This window comes from Phoca vitulina, unplaced genomic scaffold, assembly GCF_004348235.1.
Source record: "Phoca vitulina isolate PV1807 unplaced genomic scaffold, GSC_HSeal_1.0 scaffold27, whole genome shotgun sequence".
Classification (NCBI taxonomy): domain Eukaryota; kingdom Metazoa; phylum Chordata; class Mammalia; order Carnivora; family Phocidae; genus Phoca; species Phoca vitulina.
The window spans coordinates 19976466-19991272 of record NW_022589730.1 but is presented as its reverse complement, the minus strand read 5'-3'; the positions used below and the strand labels follow the sequence as shown (position 1 = coordinate 19991272).

The window sequence follows — 14807 nt, the reverse complement described above, 5'->3', positions numbered from 1 at the left end:
ACGGACATATGCTTGTTATATACCCAGATATTGTTGATGGATGCAAAACAGATTTGCATAAATATAGATTTATAAATATTGATTCCCAGTATGTATAGATTCCCATAAATACAGTTTCCCAGTATATATATTTTGAAAATCTACAACCCAAACCTCCTATGCTTTCTCCTAGTAGTTCAGAATAATTTTTATTAATTGGACCTTACTTTAGGATAATGAAGTAGATAAGAGCTACTAAAATAACATGTATAGACAACACATACGTATATAGAATTCACTGTGCCCAGGCACTATTCTATGCACTTTGCTGATGTGAACTCATTTGCTTGCAATAACCTTATGAAGGCATTTTATCATCCCCATTTTCAAGACAAGAACATTGAGGCAGAGGAAACAGAACTTCCATATTTTCTAATAGAATAGAATCTTGTGGGACCAAATACTTTCGCCCATTGCCCTCTTCTTCTCTATTTTGGTACTGTGTGTTCACATTGGGTTTTGGTTTGGGGCTCTTCCTTCACCTCCTCCACCCACAGCACTTCTCAGGGAGATGCTCCCTAGCTGGAAACGGCAGTGCCTCCCAGATGGTCCCGAAAGCCCCCTGTCGGAACTGGGTCAAACAATTAAAATTTAAATAGCATCTCATTGTTTCCCAACAATGGTTTGGAACATTTAAATTTTCTTCACGGAGGAATAATTCAAGTGTTATTATATGTATGCAACCTTGGATTCTCCCCTTTACTGTCAGTCCATAAACTAGGGATGCCAGATTCAGTCTAAACTGTGACCTCAAGAGAGCCAGCCAGGATCTTTCTTGTGGACAGAAGGAACCAACGTGTCTAGAACAACGTGCCACATAGTAGGTACCTCATAATTATTTATTCAGTGAATGTGGACGCTCTTGATTTCCTTTGATCTCATAGACTTGACCTCTATTTACTATCCTACCGGTCTCGAGTGACGGTAGGAGGCAAACAATTAGGATGGTGTATACTGATTAATGTATTCACATTAACAGGTCCCAACTTTTAAAGCACTAATTTCGTTAGGTCCCCTTTTATTTCCCGGGGCACTTCTCTGTTCTCCACTGGCAGGTCCTTGCTCTCCCCGTTGTTAATGAGACATCCCCTGGGAGGAGAGAATGCACTGCCTTGGAAGAAGTTCGCACAGTGCCCTGGGCTCTTTGAATAAGAGATATCAAAGAAGACATGGGAAAATAGAGGAATAAAAATGAGCTCGCTGCTAGGGCTTACAGTGTGGAGAATATAACCAGGAGCTCAGCGCCTTTGAGTCACCAGCAAGATTTGCCCGAGGTGAGCTCGGGGAGACACGCCTTCTCACACAAACCTTCCAGATCCCGGCGGCTCGGCCAACTCAGGGGTGGTGCTACACGTCCTGCCCCTGGCAGTCCCGACGGGCAGGGGCTGGGGACCGATCCCGAGCCGCAGGTTGGAAAATAAGCTGTCCCCCTGAGTGTCGCCCTGTAGAGCAGATCGCGTGTGGTCGCTGGCGTGGGAGCCCCGGAGTTCAAGGGCTTGGGAGAGAGGAAGGAGACCTCTGAAACCTGACACCCAGCCCTCTCGCAGAGGAAACTTCGCAGGCTGGTGAGTTGGGGAAGCCGGGCTGTTATTGCTGGAATGCGTTCCCACCCACTCCGGGGGATCTCAGCGGCCGGCCTGCCAGAGGAAGTGAGACGTGGATGGGGAGCTGCAGGCCGGGAGAAGGGCGAGCCGAGCGGAGCGTGTGCCCGGCGCGAGCCGGTGCGGGGCGCGAGCGCGCGGATCCGCAGCCCCCCCAGCCCCCCGGGGCGCCGTGAAGCCGCCCCGGGAGCCCCGGGGAACCCGAGCCGGCCGTGTCTGTTCGGCTATTTCCGTAGCAAACCGATGGTTAGGATTAAACAAACACCACCCCCTCCCGCCCCAAAAACCGGTCACAGCAATGCCAGTTTCCTTCCATCTGTATGCCCAGACAGCCAAAATGATTAATAATAATAATAATAATAATAATAATAATAATAATAATAATGTGTTTAGAGAAGGGGAAGTATTTTAGTGAGCCTAGCCAGCTAAGTGATAGACATTTCTTTGCACTTCCTCAGGTGTGGTAGCAGCAGAGAAATCAAAAGTAATTTCTGTCTTCCAGGTTTTTTTTTTCGCTCAGTTATTTCCAAATTCTGATCCACGCATGGCGGCTATTAGGGTGTATGCATGTGTGCTTGTTCAAGTGGCCACAGTGCCTTAGCTTCCAAGAGTTTCCCACCCAATGCAACATAATTTAATTATTTGAAAAATGCTGAGGCAGGTGACTAGCGAAACCTGGAGGCTGTATTACTAGGGAAAAACCATGTTTGGTTAAAGTCACCACCCCTGTAACATGTTTACTGGCTTTTTATTTCAAGATTTAAAATTAAGGGTATAAGGTTCCAGTTGATTAACTCATACATTATTAAATTAAGCCCAAATTAATAAATGTGGTTCCAGGGTTACTAGCAACAAAATTATTATTTAACATAACAGGAGCTATGAATTTTAATTTGGTTCTATTTTTTAAAATGTGTACTATTCTTTTTTTTTTTTAAGATTTTTATTTATTTATTTGACACAGAGAGAGAGAGAGAGAGACAGAGCAGCAGAGGGAGAGGGAGAAGTAGACTCTCGGCTGAGCAGGGAGCCCAATGCGGGGCTGGATCCCAGGACTCTGGGATCATGACCTGAGCCGAAGGCAGCCGCTTAACAACTGAGCCACCCAGGTGCCCCAAAAATGTGTACTATTCTTAATATTTAGTTACAGTCATGCATATTCAGTGATATTATAAATAAATATATATATTTATATGCATGGTTGTATAGTTCTAAATTTGAGAAGTTAATAGAAAAGATGGACTTTGGCCTTATAGCCTTAGGCATTTAAGTTTGTTGAATTTTCAAGTTACTATAAAGTCCACATTGTAGTATTGAGAGCCATACTTGCCTTGTGCCATTCCCCCTAAAGAGTTATTTTTCATAGTTTCCTAGCCTGATTCTCTACCCATATGGGATCAGCCCTTCTTGAAGACAAGAGGGAATTATTATGGATGACCAAAAAAGGGTCATCTTGACAGATAGTTTCATATTAATGAGGCTTTTCTGCTTAAGGATTATGGGCCTCTCATAAAATGTTACCATCATTGCTTTCGAAAGGAAAACAAAACATTTCAGATGAAACTGGATGAGCCTGTTCTCATAGTTGCCAAGAAGGAATAAAGGGAATCTGTCAAATGTAAGCAAATGACAACTCTCACAGGCCATTTCTGGAATAGGAATATTTGACCTGATAGTGAAGGTAGCCCTAATACATGGGTCTTCCCAGCTCCTTGGCACACCAGCTTATTCTAACATTACTTACTGGTTTCTGAGTTGCTTTTCATTTAGTTAACAGTTTTATTTATTTATTTATTTTTTCTGGAAAAGTGGAAGTCAGCCAAAACCCCAGGTGGTTCAGAACAGAAATCTGCTCTATTCCCACCCTCACTCTGAGAAGTTTCAGGTTAGGTTTTTGGTCTTTTAGATCAGTAGAGCATGAAACATAGACCAACTATTCACATAAAGCTCAGCTCACAATTAATCTAGTTTCTCAAGCTGATTCATCAAGGTAGCTTAACCAATAGTTGAGCTCTTAAGCAAGTAATTGTAATGTCGAGATGCAGGAAAACAATTACAGTAAAAATAGATAGGACAAACCAGGTGTTTCCCATGAAGAGTATGTCACTTTCTAGAGTTGCTGTGTAAAGGAGAATGATTTTTTTACTCATTATTAGGTGTACCTGGAGCTAAAGTTTATGATATAGTAGTAGGATATAGCAACATCACTAAGCATAATAAAAGCCTATTGTAAACCCCATACATGGAGTTGAGAGTATTACTTAATTAGTTTCACATAGTCATTATTCATGTTCTCAAAATATTAACCTTCTCGCATAGGTCCTCCTTGAATGAAGGAAACTTGTCTAGATTACCAATAATGAGACTAAAACTCTGTTTAACACATAATCAAAAATATCTTTAATAAGTTGTCTTTTTAAGTAAACAACTGCTCCTTGTATTAAGAAAAATAATTTAAGTTTCTTGTTTATTTATTCAACAAATATTTATTAGTACCAAGCACTATTCTGGGCTCTGTGGACAGAACTGGGCAAAACAGAAAACAGACTAACATCCCTGGCCCCATGGAGCTTGCCTTTTACTGGGGAGATAGAGAATAAACAAGACACATGCAAGCTGAATCTATACTATATATAAGTATATATGTAAGTATATACTATACTTATACAAGAATGCAGAATGAGTCAGTGGCATGGCCCCGCGGGTGTTGAAATTTTAGATCAGGTGCCCAGGGAAAGACTTACTGTGAAGATGATCTTTGAATATTGGTCTGAAGGAAGTCAGAGAGTGAGCCACGTGGTTGTGAGGGGGAAGAGTTTTCCAGACAGAAAGGGTAACAAGCAGGGGTTTGCCTGGCATCTTCCAGGAAGCAAAGCAGCCTGCAACACCTGGAGGGGGGGCTGGGGTAACAAGAAATGGGGGAGGGGCGATAATGGGGCCACATCACAGAGGGCTTTGAAAGTCCCAAAAAACATGTTGACTTTTGATTTTTATTCTGAATGAAGTGAGAAGACACTATGATTTAGATATTGTCTATTGAAAATTCATTCAAGAGACTAGGCATACTCTGAGCCTTGGTATTCTTCTAAGCCAGTGGGTAATAGAGGTTAATATCATGGAAATTACATTCTAGCTTAGAAAGATAGACACCTAAGTCAATATACAAATTAGTAATTATACAAGTTTCAGTGCTATTTAGAAAAATGTAATATGAAATAATGAGAGTGACCTGGGAGGGGAAGGAGCATGCTGTATGATTCAAAGGAAAAGCCTCGGAGAAGGCCATCTTTCTAAAAGATCACCCTGGCTTTCTTGAAGAGAATGGAGCACAGGGCGAGCGGGGAAGAGAGCCCAGGTAGGGGCTATGCCAGCAGATGACAGTGGCGTAGATCGAGGTTGGAACAGTGGTCCTAGAGAGAAAGAAAGAGATTCAGGACCTGTTCGAAGACACAGCTGACAGGACTTGCTGACAAATCAGATAAGGGGTGGGTTGAAGAAAAGCAAGAATCAAAATGATCACCAGGTTTTGTATGGAGATACAACACAGATGGTGAGGTTATTTCCTAAGGTGGATAAAGCTAAGAGAAAAAACAAAGTTGGAAGGGAAATGCAGAATTCATTTTCAGTCTTTTGAGGTATGTTTAGGTATCCACTGGAAATTTTTGGATATAGAAATTGGAGCACTTGGAAGAAGTCATAGCTGCACATAGAAATTTGGGAATAAAGAGTCTATGGATGCTATTTAGACCCCTGGTCTCGAGGCTATCACTGAAGGACCACGCTCTGGCTTATTCTAACATCGAGGGGTCTTGCAGAGGAGCCAGTAAAAAACTCCCCTTTTCCCCCAAAAAGAGTGTCATCATGGAACCCAAGCCAGGAAGTGTTTCCAAAAAAAGGGAATGGTCACTTGGGTCAGATGTTGCAAAGATGCAGAGTGAAATGAGGACCAGGAAGTGATAATTGCCTGTGGCATCTTGGAATCACGGGCAACTTTGACAGAAGACAGAGTTCTTAAAATAAGGAATTCAGATAAACTAACTTTAACAAATGCTGGAAAGAGCATTTTGCAAAATCCGCAAAGAGAGACCACTAGAGAAATTCATGAGGCTACATAGAGGCTCTAGTAAAATCCATTTTAAAAAAACTGGCTTGTAGAACAGATGAACAAAGGGACACATAATTAGAAATACTTACAAAGGTGTTGTGAGCTGTCAAGATAGTATGAAGAAGAGTAAAACCCAGAGTGGGCTGAAGCCTGGAAATAATGCTGAGGAGAGCCATTCTTCTAACATTGTTTAAAGCAAAGCGGTGAATAAGGAAGTTGATGGATGTGAGTGAAAGTAGAATTACTCAGTTTCTATTGTGCTTCCCTCTTCTTTCTACAAAAAAGAAAATGGTGTTCCAAAATGGGAAGGAATTGATAACACTAAAAGAAAATTAAAGTCAAAGGAAGTTGAGAAGTTATTGTGACCGCAAGTAACTTATTTAAATGGGAAAGAATAATGCTGGGATTGGTCAAGAAGACCTGTCTGAGGAAACTTATGTTTCAGTTGAGACTGAAAGATGTCTGGGTGCCAGGTGGGTGGGGAGTTAGGACAGAACAATCCAGACAGAGCCAAGGCCCCTGCCGAGATCTCGACCTGGGACAGAGCTTGGTGCATTCAGTGAGCTGACAGGGGGTTTAAGTGGAAGGTAGGGGGTGGAGAGAGGGGCATCAGGTGAGGCTGGAAAGACCACTCAGGAAGTCATTGCAGGAACTGGATAAAACCAAAGAAGACCAAGGAATGCACCACTCTTTAAGAATTCTTTGTTGTGGAGATGGCCTGTGCTGGGAGGTTGCACCAAAGGACCTTTATTATCCCTACTATCTTACCCTTCATCTAATCCCTGGTATTTGGGGATAAGGGCATCTCTAGAGAAATGTGAGGGCGAGATGAAAAGTGTAGAGTAAGGACCTGTGTGTGCTGTCGTCTGATGGAGAAAGCTGCGTCGAGCCCCAGACTTGGTCTCCTCTGCAGACCTGGAGAAGGCCTGGTGTGCATCTGTTTCCGGTACAAACTGGGAGGAAGTCTTTGAATTCTGTGCTGTGGTTTTCTCTGTAAAACGACTGTGTGATAATAACTGAGTAAAGATGGATTTCCCTTGAATCACAAATGTTCTTCTTTCTCATTCCCAGCAGTGTTTCTAATCAAGTGTAGTCTGCATGGTTCTGACTCCTTACAGTTTGTCACTCTCTCAAAGTACACTTTGACGTTCAAAATGAACCCATGCGTGAGGCCCAGGAAACCAGAAGTTAGCTTCCGATCAGTTCCTGGAAAGTGTTGAATTAGGGTGATTTTTGTGAATAAAGTCTTGAAGTCTGGTGCAATCGGTCTAAAGCAGTAATGTGGATTCTTAAAATCAATATAGTAAATATCCACATGCAAGGAGAGTCTTGGCAGCTTGAGAACAGAGAATTATTTCAAGAGAAAAGAATTCAAATTCGTAAATGGTGACTCTATACTTAAAGAAAGAATCCGTGTTTGCATCATGATATTTTGTAAACAGTAGAAACAGTTTTATTTGTCTTATTTTTCAGGAACTATGTTTTTTAAAAGTGTGTAGAAATTGGAATAGGATTAAAGAAATAGTTCAAAACTGCTTTTGAATTAGTCTTTTTTACAGTAAACATGTTATTGTGCATGATAACTTGATCCAGAAGATGAAAATAAGAACTCAAAGAATTATTGACACCCTTTGGAGAGCACAGATTCTACCTGGAAAGCATAAACTTTAGAGAAAATGGCACTAGTTATGTCAAAGTTGACAATGGTATTTATTGCAATAAAAGATCTGCTCATTATATTAAAACTGATAATAGCAATTTAACCTCTGGCATAATTTTTGTATATCTGAATTTTTTATTGAAGAAAGTCGCAAAGTGCTTCTGATATGTCAGCAGCATATTTGGTATTTTGGTTGTAAAAGGCTGAATAAGACAATTCCTGCTCTTGGAGAACTGAGAATCTAGTATGTTAGAGAGATCCGTGAACAGATAATTTTAGTGTCACCAGCTAAGGTTTAACTTAGTGCTTTCAATTTAAGGGGGTTAAGACTATAGAGAAATAAGTTAGGAGTGGGAAATAACATCTGAAGTTAGCTCAGTGATTGTAAGCTTGGAGAAGAGAAGTCAGATTACAGAAATAATGAACAAGAATGGCACTGACCATCTACTGGGAGAAAGAAGAAATTTTATAAAGTCTCAATTGCTGGTCTTAGGGAGGCAATAGATGAGTGAAAAGTGGTCCCCCAAATTGAAATTAGGTATAAAAAAGGTGAAGCTAGTTGGGGGAGAAAGATACACTGCACATGAATACCTGTGCTCATTCAATTGGATATGTGCAGGGAAATGGCTTCTGGAATCTGAACCTCCCAGAAGAGGTCAGGCTGGTGACAGCAACTGAGATATGCTGACTAAATCCATAAGACCAAGTGCCAGCTCTCAGGGAGAAGTAGTAGTCATAACATCAGACTTGTGATTTTCTTCTTTTTCTGTAAGCACTGATCTGCTTTAGCTAATGAAGACATTTAAGTTCTGAGAAGAGGGGAAGTGTAAGGTTATATCTAATTATATATATTTATTGTCATTCTTATTATCATTATTGTTAAATTGGAAGAGTATATTAAAGATGCCTTTAGCTCTTAGTTTATGAATATGACATCATTTATCCCTTTCTGTGGGGTGGTCACTTCAAGTAACACCTCCTTTCTCTAGAATTCTGGTCTGTATTCTCTCTCAGCACTCACTTGTGAAAAATGGCAAGTATCTCAGTTAGGAATGTGTTCTAGTGCCATGGAATGGAAAAACCTAACAGATTCCCAGAGGGATTGAATCTGTTGATTTGGTCTTATCAATATCATGCTGTAATAACTGACACCCAGCCAGTATCATTTGAAAAACCAATTATTTTCTTCATTTTATTCAGGAGCTTTGTTCTAGCTCTGCTATGACTGACTTTATGTCACTTTTAATCCCAAGATCTACTTACCAAAATGTAATAAGTATCTTGACATTCTAGGAGTTAAAGAATAATTCTCTAATAATGATTACTTTTGCAATTTCCAACAATATGTAAAATACTGTCAAATATGTCAAGTGACTGACAAGTTTAGGGAGACATTCTCTCTCTCTCCTACCCCCTCTTTCCCATCCCATTTCTATCCCCATGATAATATGCTTTCTAGTTCACTGTTTGAAAAACTCCTGGGAATAGTTTATTACATTTAAAAACATTCTTTATACAACCATACGACTGCCTCTCACCCTCCATTTCAAGTATTTCTGATTATTAAGTAACTAGTATTAGAATATTCTGCATGCCCACTTGTCCAATTGAGGTGTTCTCTCTTTCCCTTCTGGATTCCAGGTGTGTGAAGCATTCTTTGTTATGGATACATCACTTACAACATCTCGTTCTGCACAAGTGTGTTTTTCATAAAATCTGTAACTTATGATGAACATGTGTAGATCACTATCAGTTATAACTCTTTGATATCGTTGTCAAGGATGAAAATTTGCATTGATAACAAGTCCTTGATTAAAGACTGACAACCACCACCATCATTTTCAGCTTTGAAATATACCCCTGAAAGAATGCATTCACTTAATGCACCAGTTTTCAAATCTCGATCACTGTGTAAGAACATCAAAAGTTTGGTCATTTTCATTTTAATGGGCACAGTTTTACAAATTCTACTTTTTCTTACTACCACTTTCTGTTTGGGATAATTTTTTTTTACATGTATCTTGTTGAGGTTTCAGACATTTATGCAGTTTATTTGTCAAGATATGAAAAAGATGAAAGAAGGTTAAAGTAAACAAACATATCTCACGTGTCTTCTAGCCATGATCTTTATGAGTCTAGTTTCTTTTAACACAATTGCCAAAATCAGCCCAAGGAATGATTTAAAGGTAAAATTGAACTGAATGATGTGGGTGACAGTAAGGTCTTCTCCAAACCACAGGGTCTTGAGGAAAAGGGCATATAAGGACAGGAGTAAAAGTTTTCATCTATTTAAGGTTTTTCTCTTGGCTTGATATGCTCTCTAGTACTCCCAGATACTGAGAACATATACCAAATCCAGCACTAATTAAGAAAAGTCTAGGGGCGCCTGGGTGGCTCAGTCATTAAGCGTCTGCCTGCGGCTCAGGTCATGATCCCAGGGTCCTGGGATCGAGCCCCGCATCGGGCTCCCTGCTCAGGGGAGAGCCTGCTTCTCCCTCTCTCACTCCCCCTGCTTGTGTTCCCTCTCTCGCTGTGTCTCTCTCTGTCAAATAAATAAATAAGATCTTAAAAAAAAAAAAAAAAGGAAAAGTCTAAGGAGTAGATTGGATCTTGAATATCTTTTTTTTTAATTTTTAATTTTATTTTTATTTAAGTATATTTAATATACAGTGTTATATTAGTTTCAGGTGTATAGTATAATGATTCAACAATTCTACACATTTCTTAGTGCTCATCAAGATAAGTGTACTCTTAATCCCCTTTATTTCACCCATTCCCCCACCGACCTCCCCTCTGGCAACCATCAGTTTGGTCTCTGAATTTCAGACTCTGGTTTGTTGTTGTTGTTGTTGTTGTTGTTTGTCTCTTTTTTTCTTTGTTCATTAGTGGGGTTTTTTTTCCCCTTAAATTCCACACATGAGTTAAGTCATATGGTATTTATCTTTCTCTGACTGACTTATTTCAGTTAGCACTATAACCTCGAGGTCCATCCATGTTGTCTCAAATGGCAAGATTTCATTCTTTTTAATGGCTGAATAATATTCTGTTGTGTATATATACTGCATCTTCTTTATCCATTCATCTATGATGAACACTAGGTTGCTTCCATATTTTTTTTTTAAGCAGCAAATATCACTTTATTCCCATTACTTTGAAATTACCCTACTTAACTGGATCTGAATGAATTGAGACTAGAACTGAAGAGGAGAATAAATATTTTTATGATAATCATTCCAGTGTTGAGTTTCCAGGAATACATTTACACTCTAGCAATGGTGTCTATAAGTAAATCCATAACATTCTTAAGAGTAGTTGCTTTTGTCCTGAAGCTTTATTAAGAAAGAAATAAAAGATTCTTTTTTGCAGACATTTTAGAGAAATGATATATCCTTAGCTTCTCCTACATAATTGGAAGTAAGTTAGCTTCTTATAAGGCCAAGCATTCCCTATGCCCCTAAACTCCTGCCTGGACAAAAAATTTTATTACATAGTCTATATTGTCACGGAGGTAAAATTGTCTCCTTGAGTCTTTTTTTCTTTGACATTCATTGAAAGTGGAGCAAAGAACTTCCTTTTTAGTACTTGGCAAGGGAAAATTGTTCTTTTTCAGAACTTTATCTCAGAGCCCATTTTTCTCTCTTTTGATATTTTGTTGCTTCTAAGATGGCAAATTAGTGGCTTGTTGACCAGTCTTTCTGATGAGTTAAATTCTGCTAAAGTAGCTATGACTGAAAACAGCTAATGAATTACTCTTCCCAGTGAGCATATTTACTTTATGTAGCAAAAATCCAAAGGCATGCATAACATTAGAAGTTGTAGGCGTACGAATAGAATTGTAGGGGAACAATTTGGGACAAGAAAGAACTTTATAAATAGAAGCTAATGTGGTCCATGTTGTTGGTAATACTATGGCCTGAAAATTCTGGAGCAGCTACCATATAAAATCTTCCATTATTAAGGGCAAATCCTGGGTTAGATAAATGTTCAAATCCCTAGTTGTGAAAATATAGTCACGTCCCTTTGCAGAAAGGGTCACTGGTGTCCTTCTGTAGAGTCTCTTAAGTCAATCCTCAGGAAGGCACTTGGCCTGTGATAGAGTTGGAGGCTTGCTCACCATTACTGTCCGTAACACTTGACTATATATTCCTGACAGTACGTTCTCTGTTTCCTGTCTCATGGATAAACATTACAAATATATGTAAGTAGACTCAGGTGGTAAGCTGGCAGATACTGTGGTTAGTCTGCAGACTGAAGTAATTGTAATTGATTAACCAGCCGAAGCATTTTTTCCATCAGGAATGGTAGCATTTTTCTGAGCCAACCTCAGCCAACTGCCAGCATGAGAGATAGGCTTATCAATGGCTGCATAATCTCTAAACAGGTCCAGGCCCAGAATTGCAAACTAAATGGCCAACCTTTTAGATACATGACACCAAAGATCTCTTGGTTGATTGCATCTGGGTAACTTCAGAGTAATCTTTAAAACCATTACTGCCCTCTGAGTAGACACCAGTATACTATTCAGTCCAATTTCTAACCTGTCGGTCTAGAAAAACCGACTTACTACATAAAATAAAATGGTTCAGAATTCAGGACTTAATTCACAGGAATCACAAACATAACAGTTTGACTTTCCTTAGAGATAAAAATATACCTTATTGATTACAGTAAGTAAAAGAGAGTCCTGCATTTGCCACATTAACATATTTGGAAGTGTTGTCAAGCAACAAGGTAGGTCAAGTGTCTGATAGCCGAAGGCTGCTATGTAAGAAATAGCGCAAAGTAAACTAATTAGTTCATCATGGGAAAATTTGGACCTGGTTTTCTATCTGTACTTGGCTTATCTCCAAATAATAATTTCAAGTCAGTGAAATTTAGAAAACTGACATGGAAATAGTTGACCCACTTATTTGTAAGAAGGGTTGTGTAAGCAGTCTTCTATTTATTCCACCATAAGAAAAACCTAGGTCAGATAACTACAGGAATTTTTAGAAGGGTTTTATGGGATTTTTTATTTTAATTTTAATTTTTTTTTGCAGAACTACTAGAATACTTAATCAAATGCACTGAATTCATTTCCAGTCTCTTTTCAAAGACATGAGGTTTTGAACTATTTTTCAGAAAAAGATTCCTATAAAGCTTTATGTTTGAACAGAAATTTAGACAGATATTTTCAACTAATTTTTAAGTATAATGTGATTTATCCAGGCAATCTGAAGTCCATCAAAGCTTAGATGATAATATCAAGAAAGACAAAAAATAAATAAATAAATAAAATAACCATTAGGAGCATATAGAGCGGTTAGGTAGAAATCCTTTTTACTATGGCATGGGTCAAAGCAGAAATCAAAACATTGGTTACAATGTAGTTTAAGATATTTATCACTGTTAGGTTTTATCTTTTACTTTTAAAAAAGCAAATGCCTTTTTAAAAAATATTCTTAGTCTGGGGGGTGCTGCAACCATTTTACCTTAGATTTGCTAGTTTCGGACAAAAATATGTGTTGTAAATATCTTTAATTCATGCCTTTGTAGTTTTTTTGCATTTGTATTATTTTTTAATGAACAGAGACTCTAAAACTCTTTAAAGTCAATCACTGTCCTTCAAATTTACATATACCATTTGTCACTGGATATTGTGCCGGTGAGTAGATAATCTGACTGGGGTTTGTGCTACAACTTTTTCCGATGATTGAGGTTCAGAAAGGCATTAAAATAAATTAGCACCTTGTGCCACGTTTAAATATTTCTTAAATATTTTATATTTTAATATTTAATTTTCCTATTTAGTATTTAATAAATTTGTTTAATACTTCTATTTAATATATTTAAATATTTTATATTTAATATGTATTAAAGTTTTGTGGTAATAGTATACCTATAATTTTAGATTTTTAATAAAATTTATTTTTTTGTTCTAGTAGTGCTAAGCTACCCTATATGAAGAAGGTGCTTCTGATAGGAGAACTTGCACTTGAAGTGGTTTTAAAAACAGCATCAGTGGTGTATTCAAACTCATCTCTCCTGTTTCCTCTCCTGGTTCCCCAGGGACTAGGGGTATTATTGAAAATGTTGAACAATTAGCATGGCACCTGCTGACCAGTAAGAATAAAGGAACATTTAAGCCACACTGGTGTCTGCCTGCTGCATTATTAGCTGGGCCAGGGGACCAGTATTAAACCATTACACAATAAAGCAGAGCAAACTGGCTTACTTGGAAATCAGACATATCCTAACCTTCAGCTCAGTCTACTTGATTCCAACATGTTAAAATGCCATATGGTAACAGGGGGATTATTTCTCTTCTTCTGAAATATAAATGGAAATGATGAAGACTTCCTTGAAAAATTTCTTCCAATTTTATAAACTTTGACCAAACTGGAGCTATACATTTTTCTTCCATTTTAGGTAATCAAGATTAAAATAATTTTTAAAACCATGAATATTAGAGCAACCATCCCTCATGTGCTAGAATCTGTATGTCAATTGCTCCTTCAAATAGGTTTAGGATCACAGTCCAAATAAAGGACAGGGAGTGCAAGTACCACAGAACTAGAGGGAAAGCCATTCCATAACCATGAGATGGCTTCAGTGTCATAGTAATCAGGGTGGGGTCTGAAATAACAAGGGTGTGACTTTAAGAACCAGCCAAATTCATGCATAAAACACAGGTACAATTATGGTTTTTCTATATATCAATATCTTCCATGAGAAATAACCTTGTGGAAAAAGACGTTGAATTAACCATGAACCATGACAGATAGCCGTGAGTTGAAATATCTACAGAGCTCGCTGGTGCTAATATTCCCAGTAAGTTTTGCTGAGTGAAAGATCCAGGAGGGTTTATTAGTGTTGGTGATAAGCCAAATAGAGAGGGAAAACAGACTGAATTTTCACTTCATGAGCTAATTAGTTTTGATGTCGAACTGCTGCCAACATAGTTGGTCCCTGGAGGACCTACGGTGTGCGGCATCCTAACTGAAGAGACTGATCTGCTTTGTTATTAGTCCCACAAAAGTCACATGTGTCTTTCTCAACCTGCCTTTCTACCAGTTTTTGCCTAGTGTGTGTTTTGTGTTGGTGTCACTGTGAACATAGAGGTGTGGGGGTAATGGGAGTGGCTTTTCCAGGTTTAATAACATTTTTCGTCATCAACTAGAAAGAAGAGTCTCCCTTGAGAACCAGTTGTTACAACTTTTACTAACAGTTTGGCCAAAATCAACACGTTATGTATCAGGCTTCTTTTCCGAGACGTATTAGCATGACAATACCCGGTCATATAGCCTGACATATTTTTTTAAGTTTAGGGTAGGAATCTATTGGGGAAGAAAAAAAGTCCCCCCGAATTCCCGTAGTGAAGCAATAATGAGTATAATGAAAGGGTCACTGCAAGAGGAAAGAA

The 14807-nt window shown here is 38.7% G+C and overlaps 1 protein-coding gene across 4 annotated transcripts in view; it reads left to right on the top strand.

Annotated features, from left to right (window-relative positions):
• Nucleotides 1-14807, top strand: part of RAB27B (RAB27B, member RAS oncogene family) — a 147624-nt gene that overhangs the window by 89171 nt on the left and 43646 nt on the right. The window contains exon 1 of one of the 4 annotated variants that reach the window (XM_032422544.1): nucleotides 79-1604. The exons of the other annotated variants lie outside the window; for them this stretch is intronic. The gene's annotated coding sequence lies outside the window, so the exon portion shown is untranslated. Of the gene's footprint in view, nucleotides 1-78; nucleotides 1605-14807 lie in introns of those variants that run through there. 4 annotated transcript variants of the gene reach the window in all.